The sequence below is a fragment of the Xenopus tropicalis genome, chromosome 3, assembly GCF_000004195.4.
Source record: "Xenopus tropicalis strain Nigerian chromosome 3, UCB_Xtro_10.0, whole genome shotgun sequence".
Taxonomy (NCBI): Eukaryota; Metazoa; Chordata; class Amphibia; order Anura; family Pipidae; genus Xenopus; species Xenopus tropicalis.
In genome coordinates this window covers 118,436,149-118,444,689 of record NC_030679.2, presented here as the reverse complement: position 1 = coordinate 118,444,689, position 8,541 = coordinate 118,436,149, and positions in this window count along the sequence as shown.

Genomic DNA, 8,541 nt, shown 5'->3' with positions numbered 1-8,541 from the left:
CATCTGGGGAGGGATCTTCAGCTCTGCACAAATTCACATATTCCAAGTCTCTGGAAACCCAAAGGGAAGAATGAAAAGTTTCAGTCCATGCGTGAGATTCTGCAGAGATTCCAGATGTGCAGGATTTCTGGCTCAGAGTTAAAATGTTCCCACCACCTTTTCCATGAGATTATGAGTTTCCCCTTATGGCCCTTTAAGCCTTACACCTGTACACCTCCCGTTATGATCTAAAAGTGTCTCCTAACTCAACTACCTTCCCATTCATACCTCCCTCATTTGCCTGGATCCTCCCCCTGCCGTACGCCATTGGCCCCACTTAGTCTTCACTGCCCCAGGACTTCTGCCGAATCATTACATTCCATTTCTCTGACACTCATTCCCTTCCCCAAAAGGCAGAGGGAGGAGTGTCAGTTAGTCATCATGTTCTAGAGTCCAAGAGAACCGTGTGTCCTGCATATGGAAAAACTTTATGTATTTCAACTGCACATTAAGCTTTTATCTGGATATTTGGCACATATTTCCATGCACTTGCCAATAAGATCTATCTGTAAGCATACAGCGGGCTAGTAAAATAACTACCTGATTTCTAGTCTCCAAACACCATTATCCTGCAACTTTTTAGTATAATAATAAGCTCATGGAGAAATACTTGCACACATATAACACAACCCAACTAGAGGCTATACCTATGATTCACACCTTCCATGTCAAATCCTTAAGTCCTCAAGAAATCTGAAAAAGGTTTGTTGTGACAGATTATTTCACGCATTCCTAAGCATAATTACTCTACCTGACACTTTGTATGAATCAGAAAAAGCAATATGGGATTTATTTTAGCTTCCTTTTTTTGCCATTCCCTAGAGGCTGCCTCTAAAGATCTAGTACTTTTAAAGTTGACCTCCCATTCAGGCAATCTGTAAATTCTAGCAAATGCCAGAGGGGCTGCTGTAAGATGCCAGACAGTCACTATTTATTGGGTCTGTGGGGGGCTGTGGGTATCTGAGTGCTTGATATGCAAGGGCCTATTTTAAATCTTGAGTCTGGACCATTACCTGAGTCTTCTACTAATACAATGCTTTGGGGTAGTTTTACCTTGGCTTGGCTAATTCTTCCTATCATATCCTGGATCACTTTATCAGTTCTCAGTTTCTTGTTGCCACTGCCCAATTCACTGACTGTCATTCAGAGAGTATTTCTGTTACCTTAACTAGCTGCTACCTTCTGTCAGTATTTAAACTGGGGTTTGGTCCAGTCATTTCTTTAGCTTAGAAATGATCATTGACTCCGATACTCACACAGGGAACACCCATGGTTGCCATCACGCCATGTCATACAATAATTACACAGCGGTTCAAATAAGTAGGAACAGGTGGGGAACAAATCCTATAATAAGTTGGATGGTGGGAACTTCGAGCCCTCATTGTTGCTCTTGGGTTTCCAAGGCTCCAATATGTCCCTTTCAAGCAGTAATTCTATTACTACAGTTCTACAGATTTCAAAGGTCAATAGCACTAATATCCCATAAATTGTTATTAAAAATAGAAAGAGTAAATGTTCAGCAAAAAGGTGCTATGAGGTTCAAAACCTAGACGTTCATAGGTTTGGGGAAAAAATGTGTGAACTGCTGTTTCTAAATTCAATTATTCAATGAAAAATAGTATGATAATATATAATATAATTAATATGATAAAAAGATTTATTTTCCCAGACTTTGTGACAAGTTTATTATTTTCTGCTTCATGTTTTATTGCTATATGTGTAGGTTTAATGACCTTAAATAGTAAGCTTTAATGGTGATAGGACTGATGTAGGGCTCCTTTTTTTTTTATAAAAAAAAAAAAGTTACAATATATATGCATTTAGTGGATTTATTGGTGTCCCATATAAATTTGGGCTGGGGGGGATCTGCCTGTTAGCTTCGCTACAGTTGACAAAACATGAGAAGATCCTTAGGCAGAAGAAAATTATAGATCCTTTTTGGTTCGGTTGAATTTTTGTGTTTCCACAGCTACACAAGTACTAAATGACGCATTGTTCTCATTTGGAATAACCACTGGCTAACTTTATCTATTGAGAATTATTTTATGTTCCTGCATTAAAACTGTACTTTGAGGGGAATATTTTTCAAAAAGCTGTATAATATATTGACCCTTTTCTCCCCAGAAGGATTTCTTTTGTTTTCGGGCACTTACTATCACTGTAAATCATTTTTATTCATGCGTGAAAATGCTAAAGAAAATAGGGCACATGTACGTCCCCAAATGCAGTGACCAAAGTGCAATCACCATGTTTTTTTCCCACAATGCAGCATTTTCCCTGTAATTCTAGCATCATTGCAGTTGCAAAGTGGCAATGCTCTTGGCACAATTGCTCTGCACCTACTGCATGCATCCAATTTGGCAAAATTACCACATTTGCATGTGTTTTCTTGCAAATCAGACACAATTGCATGGAAGTCCATCTGGCTTCATCTCCGGTGTTCAGCATTCAAGAGATGTCTGCAATTCTTCAAGGGTAAGTGTGCCTTGCCTATTGATGCAGGCGGTAGCTTCAGGGTTCCCCTGCGTCAATAAGTGATTTGTAACAAAAGGCAGGAGGGACTGAGTGGCGCTGAGAAAAACTATACGAAAGTGTGTCCTTTTTGTGCGTGTGCATTTCTTGTGGTATGTATTACTTTGTTTAATTGATATTTTTTGTTAAATTTGTAAATTAAAACTGTTTTGTTGTTAAAACGTCTGCATGCTGTATAAAAGATTTTTTTAATACTACCACAGTAGTATTCTGTTCTATTTAAAAACAAGTAAGAAAACCAATGGTACAATCAGAAATATGCTTCGGTATACAATACAAAATTCAATGCTGGTGAAAGTACACACAAAAAAAAACCACTTTTAAAAATGTTTCCATGAACGTGACAATGATTTGGATTAAGGGAAAACAGTGAGGGGAAAACATAACCTTGGATAAACCTGTCCTGTTCAGTGCTAGTGCCATAAGATCTCCCAGCTTCAAGGGAGCCCCACTGCCCCCCCTTAGAAAAGGGCTACCTTTGCTTGGGCTAATTCTGGTTCCAAGCCTCATTCCTCTTCCTAGTCTGACTGTAGACATACTGCTCATACTGACGACTAGCAGGCTGAAAGCACCTTTCCCAAATGAGATCTCCCTGATATGAAGCATGGCCTGAGGGAAACCATGTGGACTGGATAAAGAAGGAATGCCGTTTGTGTCCCAGTATGTCTCCTGGTTTGAATAATGCTTTATTGCACAGTGTGGATACCAGGACTAGACTAGTATTTAGTACAGCACAGATACAAGAGATTTAGGTTTAAATTTGTAACCGCTTCATTTGTGGAGTTTTGATGATAAGTGTTGAAAGGAAACAAGACAGGTTAGTATTTTAGGCCGGTATTATTGATTGAGTGGTGCATTCCAAGCTGTGGTAACTCAGAATAGGAAAAGGATTTGGCCACAATGCAGCAACAACATCTGACGTTAATTTAACTAGTTAAACTTGAAAGTCAAATCTCATCAACCTGGTCGCCACATGCTCTAGGGGCCTTAGCCTCTTTAGGCAGTGAGTGTTCTGAGGGATAATGTCTCACAGGTAGCTTTTGTCATCCACTGCAATATCCAACAGCAGTAGGTTTTTGCTTTAAGGAGAAAATGGCTGCTATGATTATACCAGTATGCCAACCCTAAGGTATCTGATATTCTTGCCTGACACATTTTGACTGTGGCAATTCCTTGTGTGACAACTGAGCTGATTAAATTAGTGACTGCTAAGTGATGGTGTGAAGATTCAAACAGTCATTGCCCATTCACCATTTGCCAATTCACCACTACCTCTGCAGTGGATTTCTGCTTGAACTTCACAAGTGTTTATATGGCACTAATGTTGTTATGATCGAGGGGCTGAACAAATGAGGGCCAGAGGAGGCTTAATCCTATGAATTCAAAAACTAGTTAATGTAAGGGTTATATTATCTTAGAAAATATAATTTAGGGGCAGTCATAAAGTTGTCAAACCTAGGTGCCCCCCTCCTACCTTCTTATAATCCAGCGTCTCACGCTGAAAGCAACAGCCAGGGGGGTGCATGTTCATTCCCTCCATTGACATTTAGGGCTGAATCTTTAGATATGGAGGTAGAAACAATACGAATTCTACTTCCACCTGACAATTCAGCCCTAAACGCAGATTTTGCTCAGGTTCCTTCAACGGCACCAGATCAAAATCTTTTGCCCCGCTCAATCAACGAGACGACAGATATCCCAAGCTATTGCAATATCAGACGTCTCGTCAATCTGCCATACACGCACCAAATATCGGCTGAAATGAGGTTTCATACGATAATATCGGTGCTTGTATAGCCAGCTTTAGTCTAATTACAAGAAGTTTCAAATCAAGGACAGTCTGAAGAAAACAGAAGGTGGAGTAGGGGAGTAATAGGACAGAACATTACCCAATAAAAATGGAAATTGCTCTGCTTTTTCCAATATAGAGCTGGCATTTATAAAAGCACATTAGTAACTACAAGCTTTGATTACGTTTAGGGGCATTATTAAAGTTGATATTTAAAGGCAGTTTTAGTGGGGCCAATTTAATAACATGGGTGCTCACTTGCACCAGGGCAAACAGACTTGAAAATCAGTCAGAAGTTTGCTTTCATTCTCTAGCTTTAGCAGCAATAATAATGATTGGTTGCTATGGGTAACTGCACTGGTGAAATCTACCACACCTGTTAGTGAACGTTAGCAAGAACATTTAACAATCCAAGTTAAGATGAAAGTTTATGTGGAATTATAATTAAAGTTACAGGTAAGTAGTGTTATTTTAGCACAAACAAGTGCTGTTGGCATTCTAATAATTATTTAGGTAGTTAGCTGCTAGTTCTGGGTTATGAACTAATCCTTATTATCAACTTTGGTATTAGAATTTGAATGAATGGTTACCAGAATGTATTGGTGCTGGAGATAATAGGAAGTTCCGTGGCTAAATGTCATATTAGTGATGGCTTTTGCACTCATTGTTTCTATAGTAGCTTCACATATCCCTGGTCAGTCAGCTGGAAAATGGAATCAGACAGATGAGCTCCCTTACTCCCAGACTCACCTGAGCTATCGTCCACTATTGCACATTCCCCCGGCCTTCTCACTCCTCTTTTACAGCTTTATGTAGTTCTCACTTCCTTTCTTACACCAGTATTGAGCCAGACAGATTTTGTATCTATCATATTTACAACCCGGATTCCAAAAAAGTTGGGACACTAAACAAATTGTGAATTAAAACTGAACGCAATGATGTGGAGGTGCCAACTTCTAATATTTTATTCAGAATAGAACATAAATCACGGAACAAAAGTTTAAACTGAGAAAATGTACCATTTTAAGGGAAAAATATGTTGATTCAGAATTTCATGGTGTCAACAAATCCCAAAAAAGTTGGGACAAGGCCATTTTCACCACTGTGTGGCATCTCCCCTTCTTCTTACAACACTCAACAGACGTCTGGGGACCAAGGAGACCAGTTTCTCAAGTTTAGGAATAGGAATGCTCTCCCATTCTTGTCTAATACAGGCCTCTAACTGTTCAATCGTCTTGGGCCTTCTTTGTCGCACCTTCCTCTTTATGATGCGCCAAATGTTCTCTATAGGTGAAAGATCTGTACTGCAGACTGGCCATTTCAGTACCCGGATCCTTCTCCTACGCAGCCATGATGTTGTGATTGATGCAGAATGTGGTCTGGCATTATCTTGTTGAAAAATGCAGGGTGTTCCCTGAAAGAGATGACGTCTGGATGGGAGCATATGTTGTTCTAGAACCTGAATATATTTTTCTGCATTGATGCTGCCTTTCCAGACATGCAAGCTGCCCATGCCACACGCACTCATGCAACCCCATACCATCAGAGATGCAGGCTTCTGAACTGAGCGTTGATAACAACTTGGGTTGTCCTTGTCCTCTTTGGTCCGGATGACATGGCGTCCCAGATTTCCAAAAAGAACTTCGAATCGTGACTCGTCTGACCACAGAATAGTCTTCCATTTTGCCACACTCCATTTTAAATGATCCCTGGCCCAGTGAAAACGCCTGAGCTTGTGGATCTTACTTAGAAATGGCTTCTTCTTTGCACTGTAGAGTTTTAGCTGGCAACGGCGGATGGCACGGTGGATTGTGTTCGCTGACAATGGTTTCTGGAAGTATTCCTGAGCCCATTCTGTGATTTCCTTTACAGTAGCATTCCTGTTTGTGGTGCAGTGTCGTTTAAGGGCCCGGAGATCACTGGCATCCAGTATGGTTTTACGGCCTTGACCCTTACGCACAGAGATTGTTCCAGATTCTCTGAATCTTCGGATGATGTTATGCACAGTTGATGATGATAGATGCAAAATCTTTGCAATTTTTCGCTGGGTAACACCTTTCTGATATTGCTCCACTATCTTTCTGCGCAACATTGTGGGAATTGGTGATCCTCTCCCCATCTTGGCTTCTGAGAGACACTGCCACTCTGAGAAGCTCTTTTTATACCCAATCATGTTGCCAATTGACCTAATTAGTGTTATTTGGTCTTCCAGCTCTTCGTTATGCTCAAATTTACTTTTTCCAGCCTCTTATTGCTACTTGTCCCAACTTTTTGGGATTTGTTGACACCATGAAATTCTGAATCAACATATTTTTCCCTTAAAATGGTACATTTTCTCAGTTTAAACTTTTGTTCCGTGATTTATGTTCTATTCTGAATAAAATATTAGAAGTTGGCACCTCCACATCATTGCATTCAGTTTTTATTCACAATTTGTTTAGTGTCCCAACTTTTTTGGAATCCGGTTTGTATTTATAGAGATTAGATTAACAGACAGAAGACAGACATAAATATATAGATATACATTTTTTTATTAGATGACTTTACATGTACAGTTATATGCCCCTCAATCCAGAAACCTGCTATCCATTTTAAGAAAATAGTTCTAATTTAAATGAAAAATGATTCCTGCTATTCCACAGCCACAGTCTCTTCCCAGAGGCTATTATCCCCACTGTTACTATAGGCACCATCTCTCCCTACTATACCTGCTATCCCACAGCCACAGTCCCTTCCCAGAGACTATTATCCCCACTGCTACTATAGGCACCATCTCTCCCTACTATACCTGCTATCCCACATCCACAGTCCCTTCCCAGAGGCTATTATCCCCCCACTGCTACTATAGGCACCATCTCTCCCTACTATACCTGCTATCCCACATCCACAGTCCCTTCCCAGAGGCTATTATCCCCCCACTGCTACTATAGGCACCATCTCTCCCTACTATACCTGCTATCCCACATCCACAGTCCCTTCCCAGAGGCTATTATCCCCCCACTGCTACTATAGGCACCATCTCTCCCTACTATACCTGCTATCCCACATCCACAGTCCCTTCCCAGAGGCTATTATCCCCCCACTGCTACTATAGGCACCATCTCTCCCTACTATACCTGCTATTCCACAGCCACAGTCCCTTCCCAGAGGCTATTATCCCACTGCTACTATAGGCACCATGTCTCCCTACTATACCTGCTATCCCACAGCCACAGTCCCTTCCCAGAGGCTATTATCCCCACTGCTACTATAGGCGCCATCTCTCCTTACTATACCTGCTATCCAACAGCCACATTCCCTTCCCAGGGGTTATTATCCCCCCACTGCTACTATAGGCACCATCTCTCCCTACTATACATGCTATCCCATAGCCACAGTCCCTTCCCAGAGGCTATTATCCCACTACTACTATAGGTACCATCTCTCCTTACTATACCTGCTATCCCACAGCCCCAGTCCCTTCCCAGAGGCTATTATACCCCCACTGCTACTATAGGCACCATGTCTCCCTACTATACCTGCTATCCCACAGCCCCAGTCCCTTCCCAGAGGCCATTATCCCACTGCTATTATAGGCACCATCTCTCCCTACTATACCTGCTATGCCACAGCCACAGTCCCTTCCCAGAGGCTATTATCCCACTGCTACTATAGGCACCATCTCTCCCTACTATACTTGCTATCCCACAGCCACAGTCCCTTCCCAGAGGCTATTATCCCACTGCTTCTATAGATACTATCTCTCCCTACCATACCTGCATTGCCTACAGTATTATGCATCAGCACCGCTTTAGTACTTATAGAGACCTATACATTTAGAGCTGTCGGTTTAAGACATCACATTCTTGATTAAGCCCCTTTGTATTTTGCACCTTTATATGCTTGCGATTGCACCACTTGAAACATGTAGATGTACACCCATGAGCTGCTCACGTGATGCAATTTGCACCATAAACATGCAATCATCTTACCCATACTATTCTTTATGCCTCCAGCATCTGCCCTAAAAGTTTGCACCTGGGAAGGAAAGTGGCATTGTGGGTAAAAGAACATGGAACTGCGCTGATTTCTTTGAACTTTCTCAGGAAATGATCCCTTGTGTCTGTATTCTTTGCAACTCTACGGACGCATACAGAGATACAATCTCTATGGACACTCTTACCCCTTAGAACCTAATACTT